Source organism: Lissotriton helveticus, chromosome 2_1 (genome assembly GCF_964261635.1).
Source record: "Lissotriton helveticus chromosome 2_1, aLisHel1.1, whole genome shotgun sequence".
In the NCBI taxonomy this organism is placed as follows: domain Eukaryota; kingdom Metazoa; phylum Chordata; class Amphibia; order Caudata; family Salamandridae; genus Lissotriton; species Lissotriton helveticus.
In genome coordinates this window covers 156,816,080-156,830,735 of record NC_136059.1, presented here as the reverse complement: position 1 = coordinate 156,830,735, position 14,656 = coordinate 156,816,080, and the positions used below count along the sequence as shown (strand labels likewise).

Here is a 14,656-nt window from a genome sequence, read left to right as displayed (position 1 = left end):
AGTTCCAGTATGTCTTTTACAGGTTTCTTTCCGGGCTCCCGTTGCCTATCTAGTTCACTGAGTTGATTCCAGGTATGTCCGAACAGATCTGTGTGGTCGGCTTTTCGGATTTGCTTCCACACATCAGCCGGCAGACATAACCCGAAAAACAAGTCAATGTCCGCTAGAGTCATTATGGTTGAGCCTAAGGCTGTACCTAGTTCGGTATAAAATGCTGTCGGGTTCTTTCTTAAATCGGGTAGGGTTTGCCTAAAAGTTAAAATATCTTGCCGGTCCCACGGTTGATAAACCCAGTTGTACACAACCCTCCCCTTTGCATCTGCATGGTTGATATCGTCGTTCGTTCCCTGACCTCGTGGGGGAACCCAGTAAGGGGCGGCTTCTCTGATAGGCATCATAGTGTTGCCTACTTCTGATGGGGACCCAGTCGTCTCGGGAACTGTAATCTTAACTTCCGGTTTTTGTTCCGTGAGGTGGCGGAAAACCTCAAGCGTTTGCATGAAGAGGTCCGCCGCGTCACGCTCGGCCTCGTCCCCAATATCGACTTTTCTATATAACGCTGTCAGTTTAGTAGGACCCCGATTCTGATACCTATCCTCATATGCGTTCAGGGTGTGGTAACTAAACCGTAAAATGAAATGTCGTCTGTGGCTACCGGCATGCGAATTGTGCATATCCATCGTATATTCTTCGCTCTCCTTCCGTTCTATCAGTGCCTTTGCTATCTTGTCAATTCCCTCTCGCTCATCTTTGCTCAATCTATTCAGTCTACCCGGTGGCTGCTTGCTAGTCTTGTGTTCATCTGATGTCGTTACTAATGCGGCCGGAGCGGAGGCCGTGAGGGCTGGGGCACTAGCTTCAAGGTTATTCTCATTTGCACTCGGAGCTGGCAAGTGCTGTACTAGGGGTTGGGAGGGGGCATATGGGGGGGGGCATATAGATGATCGGAGGACCTAGCAGCAGCTCATCGTTCGTCCGTTGTTTGGAGGTCAGCTCAGGGTAGAGCGTAGAGGGGGTCCTAACAGGACACTGGCCTGTCGATTCAGATTCCTGTTTTTGTCTGGCTTCCTCCCTTTCTTTTATCTCTTCTTCTAGTTTCTTAGCGGCCAGGTGGGCCGCCTTTCGTAACTCTTTTCCTATTCTCGCTTCTTCTCTTTTCTTTCGTTGCTCTGCTTCTTTGCGCCACATGCCGAAACTATCAAGCATAGTGGGCGTGGTTTTATTGTTACAAAGGGCTGTTTCCAGCACGCTTATTTTTGTGTCATCGAAGGATCCTATCAGTGGCCACTGACTTTCCTGATCCTTTTTAGTATATTTATTCCATAACTTACTATAAGCTATGGCGACAAGTCCATATTTTAAAAACATATCCTTATTAGGGGTGCCCTCCAGAGGAGCCGGATGATCCACCTCCAATAAGCGGTCCGGGCTGAACCAACTACTGACCAATGGGGAGAAGATAGGCATGACGGGTTACAACGGGGACAAAAGTCTGCACCACCTACCCTTCACTACTTTGTGAAGACTGGACAGAATATTTCTATTCTGCAGTATTCGCAAATAGGGAATACCCAAAGAGAGAACCAATATCGAACAATTAATGTCCGTTCAATCAAACAATCAGTGGCGAGAAAGAAATAGGCACGACGGGTTACAATGGGGGCAAAAGCCTGCGTTACCTATTCTTCACTATCTGCAAAGGAGGACAGAATACTTCTATTCTTCCCCGTTTGTGGACAGTGAATTCTCGAGAATACAATCCTCGAACAAACAATGTTCGGGCAAACAATCAATCAGTGGGGGAGAAAGATAGGCACGACGGATTACAACGGGGGCAAAAGCCTGCGTTACCTACCCATCACTACCTGCAAAGGAAGAGAGAATACTTTTATCCCTCTCCGTTTGCAGACAGAGAATCTCCAAGAGAACCAACAATTCGGACAATTCGGAGAGTAATACTAGTATTTTCCAATCAAACAATCAAATATTTCCCAGTTTGTCGTGTTACACGACCTTACCCGGACCGTATGGACAGTTTCTCGTCTTCCGCTTCCAGCGCCCGATCGTCCTCTATTCTCCGTAATTGCTGTGGCACTCCTGATGGTTCCCAGTCAGGACCGTATAGCACTCGAGAGAGGTCTGCTCGGAACCAGTGAAGTTCGGATGATCGGCTGCCAGACGAGGGTCTATCGGGCAGGAGCTCTTCCCGATCGTTGCAGTCGTTCACTCCGTCGTCGGGACCTCTCCCACTGGATCCACGTGTCGCTGATGGGCCCCACGTTGGGCGCCAATTGATGAAAAAGGGTTCAGGCAGATCAGGTCGTGTTACCCCTTTTCTAGGTTTGCCCGGCGTTAGCCGCTTCTCACCCAACTCACGATTACCCAAATAAAGAGGCAGGCGCTGGAGACTGGAAGGCAGGAAACAGGAGTTTATTTTCGACGGAACAGAACACATCAAATCAGACAACAGGGTATCTTCTCGAGGTGCTCTCTCAACATCTCTGAGGCCTGGCCTCTTATACACTGGTTTATTACTTTATTACATGCAACACATTCTTAGTAATGCTTTGAAGTACGGAGAAAGGCGTCTTTGGAATCCCCGGTTCAGGTCCGTTCCCACACATATCTACAGTAGGAGTCCTCACCTCTAATCTCCGCATGATGGCTATCGCGCAGCTGGATATTCCGCTGGGAACAGGAATGCGGGTAATCGATCGGATCTAGGGGTGTGAGGGCATTGATTAATCCCCGCTCCTTTGAAGTGAGGCGAGGTCCTGCTGTAGGGGCAAGAAACTGCATCTGTTGGGCTAAGTGATGGCCTGGGGTCGGGCCGAACAATCAGGCAAGGAGGAAGAGGTTATCAAAGGGCCTGTTTTATGAATGAAATGAAAGGGTGCGGGGGGTTCAGCACGGGATGTGGCGCAGAGGCAGGGTCGCGCTGGAGGTGCGTTTAGGGCCCTAGCAGGAGAGACCGGGGGCTGTCGAAGGGGGGGGGTGTGTGTGCTTGCGAAGCCAGGGTGTGAGGGGGTGAGACGTGCTGGCTATCGGTAGTAGGCAGAGGGTTCATGGCATTCAAAATGGCTGCTGCTTACGCGCCCGCATGGATCTGAAAAGAGACAAGATGGCGCCGATAATGTTTATGCCACGATCTAGATTTTAACAGCCCTGCCCAGCTAATCCTTAGGGTTCCAAAGGAGGAGATAGGGTAACATTTAAGAGTTCCTAAGGACAAGTCAGTGAAGCATTGACTTCCTTGGACAGGCCGCAATCAGCTAATCCTAAGAGTCCCTATGGACAAGCCAGTGAAGCATTGACATCTGTGGACAGGCCACACTCAGCTAATTTCAAGGGTGCCACATGAGAATAAGGATAGCATTGACATCCGTGGACAGGCCACACACAACTATTTCTAAGGGTTCCAAGGGACATGCCAGGGTAGCATTGACATCTGTGGAAAGGCCGCACTCAGCTAATTTCAAGGGTGCCACATGAGAATAAGGATAGCATTGACATCCGTGGACAGGCCACACGCAACTATTTCTAAGGGTTCCAAGGGACACGCCAGGGTAGCATTGACATCTGTGGAAAGGCCGCACTCAGCTAATTTCAAGTGTGCCACATGAGAATAAGGGTAGCATTGACATCTGTGTGCAGGCCATCCAAGGTAATCCTAAGGGTCCCAAGGGACAAGCCAGTGTAGCATTGACATCTATGGAGAGGCCTCATTCAGCTAATTCTAAGAGTCTCAAAGGACACGCCAGGGTAGCATTGACATCCGTGGATAGGCCACACTCAGCTATTCCTAATGCTCCTAAAGGACAAGCCAGGGTAGCATTGACATCCGTGGACAGGCCACACTCAGCTATTCCTAGGGGTCCCAAGGGACAAGCCAGGGTAGCATTGACATCCGTGGACATGCCACACTCAGCTATTCCTAGGGGTCCCAAGGGACAAGCCAGGGTAGCATTGACATCCGTGGACATGCCACACTCAGCTATTCCTTGGGGTCCCAAGGGACAAGCCAGGGTAGCATTGACATCCGTGGACAGGCCACACTCAGCCTGTATTCTTCCGCTGTGTATCGTAGACCGGGACATACAGCTGCCTTCTTGGAATAGGTCATCAGCCTGGCTCTTCTCACCAAATCTCTGTCTCAAAAGTTGCTTCTGATGAGGATTTCAATCCCTGGGTGAAACAGAAGACCGCAAGCAAGTACCAAAGAGACGAACCAACGGGGCGCTGAGGCCTGACCCACTGACTCAACCAACTCACTCCTAGCGCTGACGACACACTGGAGATCATCCCCCTCTTGGAGTGGAAACACTGGGCCTGGATGTAAAGGTCCAGCCATGGTCAGACCACACACTGACCACGCATCCGACCACTGACACCCCTGTTCTGTCAGTAGGAAGGGAACCCCTCTTCTCGACCACAAATCCATAGAGGCCCCTGAAAAGGTAACTCAACGCAGGCTCAGTGACTTGTTCAAGGCAACTCCAACGTGCCCCCGGCATTCAACGACCCGGCGCTGTAGGACATCCAACGTTCTGCATGAAGCCGGAAGAGGATGGTAAATACAACACATTCCTGCCCTTTCCCGCAGAGCAGCGGGATGGCTTGCTGTGTTGCGCTGTGTGAAAAGATGAAATATGCTCCTCAGTGCCTACTGTTGTTTTGTTTTTGTTGTGTGACAACCGAGCTCTGAAAAGATTGTATTGTAATTGCACATATACAGCTCTTTAGAAATGTGTTAGACACGTTGGTGACTACCCTTCGGGTGTTCTTGCTTCGATTTATGTGGTTTTGTGGCGTGGCCTCCGTGGGAATTGCTCTGGTGTTGTGTGTGGTGGCCAGAGCGGTGCTCTTACTGCGTCATATGTCACCGGGCGTGTAATGGAGTGATGGGAACAAGGGATTCAGCTGTTGCCATTATATAGCGCTCTTCTGTCTGGTTGGAAGGTGTGAGCTGCAAGTGAGGCTGTGATGGAAGTGTTTTAGTGTTGTGAGTGATGGGCAGTAGTCGGACATTATTGCTCTGCGATCGTGTAGCTGCACTTATGCGTGGAGTATAGTGAAAGCGAGTGAGAGACTGCGGGGTAGGTGATCATGTCTACCACCCCTGAGTCAGAGATTATTCTAATTTCTGGGTAGATATAGCCCTGAGTCATCTGCGTCAATACCATCCTTGTGTTACCAATTGGGTCTGGCTCTTGGCTGGTGCAATCCTTCATCATCTGAGGAGGATGAGCCGGGTTTTTAACATGTTCTGAAATCTTGTCTAGGCCTAGGGGAGATCCACTAAGTTTTATCAAGTCAAAATCCTAATACTAAGCATGTCGACTGAGGTATCTCCGACATCGTTCTTCAATCACTGCCTCAGTCTGCAGCCTCTTCTCTGCTTGAACTCCTTGTGAATACTTGCCCCCTATCTGTTGCTATCTAAGGGGCATATTTACGAGGAGCTTGTGCCTTGTCATTTGTTTTTTTGTGGCAGCAGCAGAGTATTCAGTGCTCCACATTGCCCCATATTTACAAACTCACGCATTGGGCCCATCGCGTCAGTTTGTGTAAGCCTCTGTCACGTTCTACCTGTGCTGTGTATAATGTATGCAGGGTAGGCGTTCCCCCGTAAAAAGCCACTTATAACTGACACAGTGAAATTTACAAGTTTTTACTGCGTTACTCTAAACCTTGAATGCGCCAAAATTCCTACGCCTCTTCAAACCAGGTGTAGGAATTAACGCAGTGGCTTTACAATGGGAATCACCTAAGTTTGTTGACAAGTTGCTGTAGTAGCATCAGAGTCGTATGACCAACTACAGCAATGTACCATTTTTGGGTCCACAGATGCGTTTGTATTTCGGACGCATCTGTGGATCCTTGCGCCAAGGAGCCCTGCTTTGTAAATACAGCACATTCATGGCATCGTAAGAGTATCTGATGCAGGCACAAGAAATGTGATGCATCACTGCTTGTAAATATGCCCCCTTGTCTGCCCCACCAGATATCTAGCTGTACCTCCTCCTTGCCCCCCCCCCCTCCTCCTTTGTCCAGCGCTCCATTGCTTTGTAGGTAGCTTCGCTCTATATAAAACTCCTGTGCGTGTTTATCTCTGCTCTTACCCTTACATCACAGTACTGAATACGTCTCTTCCACAAACTTCAGGTCCAAGAGGCGTCAAGCAGGTAACAGCAACTACCCACGCTGAAGAACATGACGGCAGACATCACACAATTATATCAAACGTCATCTTGGTAAACACTGTCAAGCTTGAGGTCTTGCTCTTCTTCAGGAGAAATGGGCTGGAGTCCGGCATTGGATCTGGTCCTGGAGTCTGCAGGTCAGGATGTCCTCGGCCAAAATATCAACTACTGTATCCCCAGGGCTCAACCCTTTCTCCGCTGCTTTTCAACGCTTATGTGTAGACCTTAGTGGAAGAGATCATGAAGCGTCACGTACACGTCCAGAGGTACAGTGTGACATGAGGATTCATCACTATATCATTAAAATGGCCGTCTGCAATGGGAACAGATCCAATCTCACAATACTTCCCAAAACCTTGGTATCTTGTGCGACTCTAAACTCTCCTTTAACCATCAGTCATACAATGCGGCGTCTTCCGTCCCATGATGCTCACCCATTGCTGCTGACCAGGTATCTCACAACGTCACAAGAAAGCGAGTTCTCTTGCATCAGGACCATTGCAATAGAGTCTACATGAGAGCCCCAAGTCCAAGTCCAAGAAAGGAGCTATTGACACTCCAGCAGAATCAGACCAGCCCATAGTTTGTCCCTGAACCTGTGAACAATGGACCACACCTCAGCAGCCCTTAAAGAGCTCCACTGGCTTGCTGAGAACCAAAGACCTCTGTGCACAGTTTACCAAGCGGTTGTGACAAAGGTGAGCAATGCCTTCTCAGAGTGCCCTGCCCCAGTTTCACCCCAGGCTTAACATCGGCCCAACAGATGACTTCATTCAAATGAAAAGCACCTGGAGGAAAAGGCGAACCTAGGACACGCAGCACTAGAATGAGACTCAGAAAAATGAATATTATGAAAAATACCTATCGTTAGGAGGAGAGTTAAAGATGGTTTACAGTTTCACTACATATTTATCTATGAATACATGCACTCAAAAAGATACATGCGGTTCATGCGGTGTATTACAAAACCGATTTCAAATCAGGTTACATCAGATATGTTTTACGTTAGGAAATCCACAGTTGTGCAACAGCGACTACCATTTGTGTAAAAACGTTTCTGATTGATGATGCAAGTCTTGTGAAGCTTCTTCTACAACAGCCAACACGAGTTTCGTGGCATGTGACTGCTTCTTCAGGGCTGTATAGACCCAACAATCTATACAAAAAAAAAGGAAAAAAATATTTAATATTTTGGACAAACACAGTGCACATTGTAGTGTAGTACTAATGGTATACATCGCGCGGTCTGTTGCGCGATGTATACTCGCGCTGTTGCGCGTGTTGTAAACATGTTATTAATTGAATGGTAACACTCGCGCATGTACGGCTGTTCTGCGGTTGGCCTTTGTCACGGTTGGCGTTACCGCAGAGCAGACGCTTCATGTTCGGGTGGAGTATTGGATTGCAATAAACTTTATTATCTATGCAAAAGGACTTGATCTTACTTCATTTCAACTTGTTACATTTGGCGACGATCGGGAAACTGCTCCACCTGCACCCACGCAAGAAATTATTGGTTTTTAATCATCCTCATGGTTCCGAGTACGAGTTTTACGAACACCATCTATACCTCGAGATCATTCTGGTAGGACTGATCCATCTTCATCTCGTTTACTCGGAAGAGGTATGTACTGTTTATAATGTGAAGCGTGATTGGTAAGCCACAAGCTTTTCATGGCTTTTGAATTTTAGAGCGGTACAAAAGGGGGTGGTGATGGACGGAGCATCTGAACCAATCAAACACTCACACCCAGTCAAAAGATCTGGGTATGATCCATCACCGTTCTTTAGCCCACTCTGCCACCCCAGTTGAGACATGGCTATATGCAAATCAGTCTGACCCTGTGCCTCATGGGAACAGTCTAGCCCGAACTGCCAAGCCATGCCTTCCCTGGACCAGAAACAAGCTTCCGAGGACCGGTTTCTGTCATTACAGCCGTCTTCAGCCCGGCTTGCTTGAATCCAGTGGCAAAGTGAGCAAGGGACTCACGTCTGAGCATACCCTGCCACACTTATGGCAGCCAAAGCGGTACAAAAGGGGGTGGTGATGGACGGAGCATCTGAACCAATCAAACACTCACACCCAGTCAAAAGATCTGGGTTTGATCCATCGCCGTTCTTTATCCCACTCTGCCACCCCAGTTCAGACATGGCTATATGCAAATCAGTCTGACCCGTTGCCTCATGGGAACAGTCCAGCCCGAACTGCCAAGCCATGCCTTCCCTGGACCGGAAACAAGCTTCTGAGGACCGGTTTCTGGCATTACAGCCGTCTTCAGCCCGGCTTGCTTGAACCCAGTGGCAAAGTGAGCAAGGGACTCACGTCTGAGCATACCCTGCCACACATATGGCGGCCAAAGCGGTACAAAGGGGGGTGGTGATGGACGGAGCATCTGAACCAATCAAACACTCACACCCAGTCAAAAGATCTGGGTTTGATCCATCACCGTTCTTTAGCCCAGTCTGCCACCCCAGTTCAGACATGGCTATATGCAAATCAGTCTGACCCTGTGCCTCATGGGAACAGTCCAGCCCGAACTGCAAGCCATGCCTTCCCTGGACCGGAAACAAGTTTCCGAGGACCGGTTTCTGGCATTACAGCCGCCTTCAGCCCGGCTTGCTTGAATCCAGTGGCAAAGTGAGCAAGGGACTCACGTCTGAGCATACCCTGCCACAGTTATGGCGGCCAAAAGCGGTACAAAAGGGGGTGGTGATGGACGGAGCATCTGAACCAATCAAACACTCACACCCAGTCAAAAGATCTGGGTTTGATCCATCACCGTTCTTTAGCCCACTCTGCCACCCCCGTTCAGACATGGCTATATGCAAATCAGTCTGACCCTGTGCCTCATGGGAACAGTCCAGCCCGAACTGCCAAGCCATGCCTTCCCTGGACCGGAAACAAGCTTCCGAGAAACACTCAGCGAACCATACAGCTAGAGGGGAAATGTGGGCAGCCCTAGACTCTTACCTAGGAGCATACAAACCCCCCTAGACCCAAAATGGAAACCCCCTCAGACCAACAAGTGCCAGTGCTCAACCTCCCCCCCCCCGCCTCCCCCCTCCCCCTCCTGCCTCTCTTCTTTCTTCTTTCTCTCTCAGCCAAGGGAATTTAGGGGCATACGCAACGCCGGCCACAAAGGTCAACAATCATCACCAAATGTAACTACATACAACAAGGCCCTGAGATCATATGTATATGCCCCCGTAACACTACTGTACTGTATTGTATTATACTTCTAAAATCTTCTTTTTTCAATAAAACTTTTTTAAATAAAAAAATGTCGCACATGACATAACATCCTGGAGCGGCAACTCAAACCTGTCTCTGAAACGTATTTCCTCTAATCTTTCAGTACTACTCTGCCTGGTGTCTTTTAGACGAACTTCGGACATTAAAACCTTAAATGTCTCCAACAGGGCCTATCAACCCAAGGGAGTTTGCTTCTTCCTCAAAAAGAGAACAAAGACTATTTAATCATCTATCTTTTACCCTTATTTTTCAAAGAATGAAAGACTTTGCGTTGTGCAATGCTTGAAAGAGTATGAAAGGAGAACGGAAAGTTTGAGAGGAAATACAGCACAACTGCTAATTTCACATAGATTGCCTCATAAAGCCGTCTCTTCTCCTACATTAGCGAGATGGGTGCAAGAAGTTATGAGTGACAGCGGTGTGGACAACTCTATTTTTGGAGCACACTCCATTAGGGGTGCGTCAACCTACTAAGCCTTTATTCTGGGTGGTGGTCTGCAAGATATTCTTAGATCTGCTGAGTGGTCAAATGAAAATATTTTTAAGAATTGCTATATCAGACGAATCACAAATGTAATAGATAATGTGTTAAATACACTTTTAACTTGCATAATTTTAGCCTTCGTGTCATGCCATAACATTTTGATTTTTCATATCTGGATTTTATTAAAGACACAGAGGCTAAGATTATTCCTCCACATGTTACTGTTACCCACCCCAAGGATTTTAACCTCTTCGATGCTGATGACTGAACCGCTCCGTCATCAGCCGCGGTGGCGCTGTGCTGATGACGGAGCAGTTTCGTCATGGCCTGCCCGACGCGCCTGCGCGGTGCTGATTTCGCGCCTGCGTGGCGCGTTCAATTGAGCGGGCGGGGCCATGACGGACCCGCTCCGTCATCAGCACAGCTCACCCGAGGCTGGTGACGGAGCGGTTTCGTCACCAACGTATGAGCGCCGCGCGGCCCCCCCGCCCCCTTAGCGCTGCGGCGGAATAGCCGCCGCAGCGAAGGTGATAAAGATGTTATCTATTCTGTTTTCTATTTAAGATTAAGAAGTCTCCTCCAGGTTAGCTTGGTAGAGGTGAACCATTTTCCACCAAAGTTTAAGTTTTTTTCTTCTGGAAGTTATCTTGTTTCTGAAAAGAAGGAAAATGGCTGCGTATAGAGGGACTTTATAGTTTATTGGAATGTTACTTGAAGTTCTGCTGTGAGCTGGCAATAAAGGAGATTTTCATAATGTTAGCCTCTGTGTCTTTAATAAAATTCAGATTTACTGCCCAGCAGGCTGTGAAAAATCTAAATTTTTGTGAATTTCTAAAAGCTGGAAGTGACATTGGCCATAATGTATAACAATTTTAAATAGTATTAGGTCTTTTCATTAACAGTACATATTATTGCTCTTCCTATTAACTTATTTTTTGGGCATTAGTGTAATATATAGGAACATTCATTCTAATGAACATCTGTTTTTTGACAGAGAATGTTCATAACCTAGTACATTAAATGTTGAATTACTGGTTGTATCAGTTGCATTTCTCAATTCTTGGGTGTAGTGAAAATAAGACATCAAGAACTCTCTTCTGTGGATCAAAAACATTTGGAGCCTTCATATATCAAATGGTCTAAGGAAAGAAAGTCATATTGGTCTAAAACCCTCACAATAATATTTAAGCACTAAAATATCCATACCTGATCACAGGGATACTGTATGTATGCACACCAGAATGCCGCTGACGCTCCGCTTCGATGAGATCGATGCACATGGGCCTGTTGAGGGGGACCTTAGACCACAGTCGGGGAGCACTTGTCTGACCCTCTGAAGATGGCACTGGTTGTACCTTCCAGCTTACACCATCAGCACGGGTTGTGAGCTAAAACCGATTCAGCTAGGCTGTGCCCCACTCTGGGAATGTGTATAAGCACCCGGCTCATCGACACTGGGCGAAGACTTCAAACAGCGTACAAGATAAAACAACCAAAAAATGAAATAGCAGTCAACAGTGAGTTTGTGTTTAGCAGACATAGCTGACTCGCAGTCAGTGTAAGGTAGGCTTAGGGTGCCTCTTAGTGCTTGTGTCAACTCGCTGCATAAGGCTGAGAAACCCTTGCACTGTTCCTGGTAGCCTCTGATGTCACTGTAGATGTTGGGTTGGTTCAGCTAGTGACACAGTGGAGACCAGCTCGTTTACAGCCGGGCATCCAGTGCCAAGACAGGAGACATTATGGAGTGTGAAGCAGTAATGCTAGGTTTATAGTTCCCTCCTTTGTTTTGTGTCCATGTGCTGTAGTGAGTGGTGGTTGCCATGGCAGCAGTGGTTGCCTCCGTTTACAGTGGGTCCCCTTGGGCTGGGTGCTGCACGTGTGAGCGGGGAGGTGTGTGTTGTAACTGGCCATGGAAGGTGACACCTGATTGCTTGCTGGTGGTTGCTGTGTCCATTGCTAAGCAATGCTTCCTGTCTCTGACGCAGTACTTGACTGGGCCCTGGGTCCTTCTGGCCATTCTGCAGGTGGAAGCCCCCACTCCATTGCACAACCCCCGAGGGCAGCACTTCCTGTCACGAGCTGCTCTCTGCTCAAGGACCTGCTGCAGCCTTTGTGCCCCGGAGGAGGCTGTGGCTTTTCCTGATCTGTGGCGTGCCTTGTGGCGTGATCCTGCTAAGCGCTCGAGAACCACAGCATGGGACGCACGTCTGCGCATGTCTGTTGATTATCCGTGTATTGTCTGAGGTCAAGGTGTAACAAAAAAGCAGCAGAGCTGTGGCTGCGGGATGTCGGCGGGGAAGGGTATGGGTGGGGCAAGGAGAGTGGTGCCTTGTGGGAAATAAAGAGCGGCATGAAGTAGGATATAGTTTCCATGTCTCACTTCCTCAGCAGTATAACTGAATCAAAATGGACGCAAAATGGAATGTTTGTAGCAGCACTTTATACTGAATGAGAAGCATCTATAATCTTTATTGCCACTGAAATATGTAATATTTTCAGGATTTTATTATATATAAAAGACTAGTTTATCTGAAAAACGGAGTTGTTTTACTTTCATGCCGGTGTTTGGTAATAGGCACATTTTCCATGGATTATCAATTTCCGCCTGAACCTCCAGGCCCAGAGAGGGGAAGTGGGGTCGAGAGGGGCTGAGTGGGGCCGAGTGGGGCTGAGTGGGGCCATGGGGCAGGAGTCCGGCTGCCTCTGTCCAGGGCCCCTGCTGGCAGCGGCTGGGCTACTGACTTACTGAGATGGCCGAGGAGTTGTGTTGTAGGCTAGGCTGGGCTGAACAGTGGTAATCGCAGAGGGGGTCAGTCACTGAGAGAAGCTACACAACTCGGTTTACTCCCACTGAGTGGAGCATCTCTGGTTACTACAACGTAATGAACTTCAGACGCCCTTGTGTGCTCTCAGGAGCAGCCATTCAAAGGGGCACTGGGACCAGATGTGTGAGGGAGCAGAGACGCTGGTGCCATGATCCCGTCAGGTTCACCACAGATGTGTGAGGAGAACAGGTATTGACATCAGGATGCGCAAAGTGAGGAAGCAGTGGCAGCTCGTCCATTGGGGAGCAAGGCTACCACCTCACCAACGCATTGACTGCCTTCCTTTCAAAGTACACCTGAATGCCATTACCGCGATTGAAGATAGCAGTGGCGGCTCGTACATTGGGGAGCGAGGCTCCCACCCACCAACGCATTGACTGCCTTCCTTTCAAAGTACACCTGAATGCCATTACCGCAATTAAAGATAGCAGTGGCGGCTCGTACATTGGGGAGCAAGGCTCCCACTCACCAACGCATTGACCGCCTTCATTTCCAAGTACACCTGAATACCATTACAGCGACTGAGGGTAGCAGTAGTGGCTCGTCCATTGGGGAGCAAGGCTACCACCTCACCAACGCATTGACTGGCTTCCTTTCAAAGTACACCTGAATGCCATTACCGCGACTGAAGATAGCAGTGGTGGCTCGTCCATTGGGGAGCAAGGCTCCCACCCCCCAACGCATTGACCGCCTTCCTTTCAAAGTACACCTGAATACCATTACAGCGACTGAGGGTAGCAGTGGTGGCTCGTCCATTGGGGAGCAAGGCTACCCCCTCACCGATGCATTGACCGCCTTCATTTCCAAGTATACCTGAATACCATTACAGCAACTGATGTTAGCAGTGGCGGCTCGTCCATTGGGAAGCAAGGCTACCACCTCACCAACGCAATGACTGGTTTCCTTTCAAAGTACACCTGAATGCCATTACCGCGACTGAAGATAGCAGTGGCGGCTCGTCCATTGGGGAGCAAGGCTCCCACACACCGACGCATTGACCGCCTTCATTTCCAATACCATTACAGCGACTGAGGTTAGCAGTGGCGGCTCGGCTCGTCCATTGGGAAGCAAGGCTACCACCTCACCAACGCATTGACTGGCTTCCTTTCAAAGTACACCTGAATGCCATTACCGCGACTGAAGATAGCAGTGGCGGCTCGTCCATTGGGGAGGAAGGCTCCCACTCACCGATGTATTGACCGCCTTCATTTCCAAGTATACCTGAATACCATTACAGCGACTGAAGTTAGCAGTGGCGGCTCGTCCATTGGGAAGCAAGGCTACCACCTCACCAACGCATTGACTGCCTTCCTTTCAAAGTACACCTGAATGCCATTACCGCGATTGAAGATAGCAGTGGCGGCTCGTACTTTGGGGAGCAAGGCTCCCATCCACCAACGCATTGACCACCTTCATTTCCATGTATACCTGAATACCATTACAGTGACTGAGGTTAGCAGTGGCGGCTCGTCCATTGGGAAGCAAGGCTACCACCTCACCAACGCATTGACTGGCTTCCTTTCAAAGTACACCTGAATGCCATTACCGCGATTGAAGATAGCAGTGGCGGCTCGTCCATTGGGAAGCAAGGCTACCACCTCACCAACGCATTGACTGGCTTCCTTTCAAAGTACACCTGAATGCCATTACCGCGACTGAAGATAGCAGTGGCGGCTCGTCCATTGGGGAGCAAGGCTCCCACACACCGACGCATTGACCGTCTTCCTTTCTAAGTATACCAGAATGCCATTACAGCATCAAAAGGAAGTTTCTCCTCTCAGATGAAGAGAGAGCAGGGAGGTTTAGTTCTCGCTGTCCAGCTCTCTGTTTTATTGACCCTACATTATTGTGCACATAGTTTTAAAGTAGTATTATCAACTTTTGGTTTTGT

General features: G+C 48.8%; 1 protein-coding gene and 1 long non-coding RNA gene across 3 annotated transcripts in view; one reads left to right on the top strand and one right to left on the bottom strand.

Moving 5' to 3' along the window:
- Window positions 1-14,656, top strand: part of LOC144817820 (phospholipid-transporting ATPase ID-like) — an 892,949-nt gene that overhangs the window by 223,784 nt on the left and 654,509 nt on the right. The window lies entirely within an intron of this gene.
- Window positions 7,239-14,656, bottom strand: part of LOC144817821 (uncharacterized) — a 573,792-nt gene continuing 566,374 nt past the window's right edge. The window contains exon 4 of the long non-coding RNA XR_013606987.1: window positions 7,239-7,359. This is a non-coding gene — a long non-coding RNA (uncharacterized LOC144817821). The remainder of the gene's footprint in view (window positions 7,360-14,656) is intronic.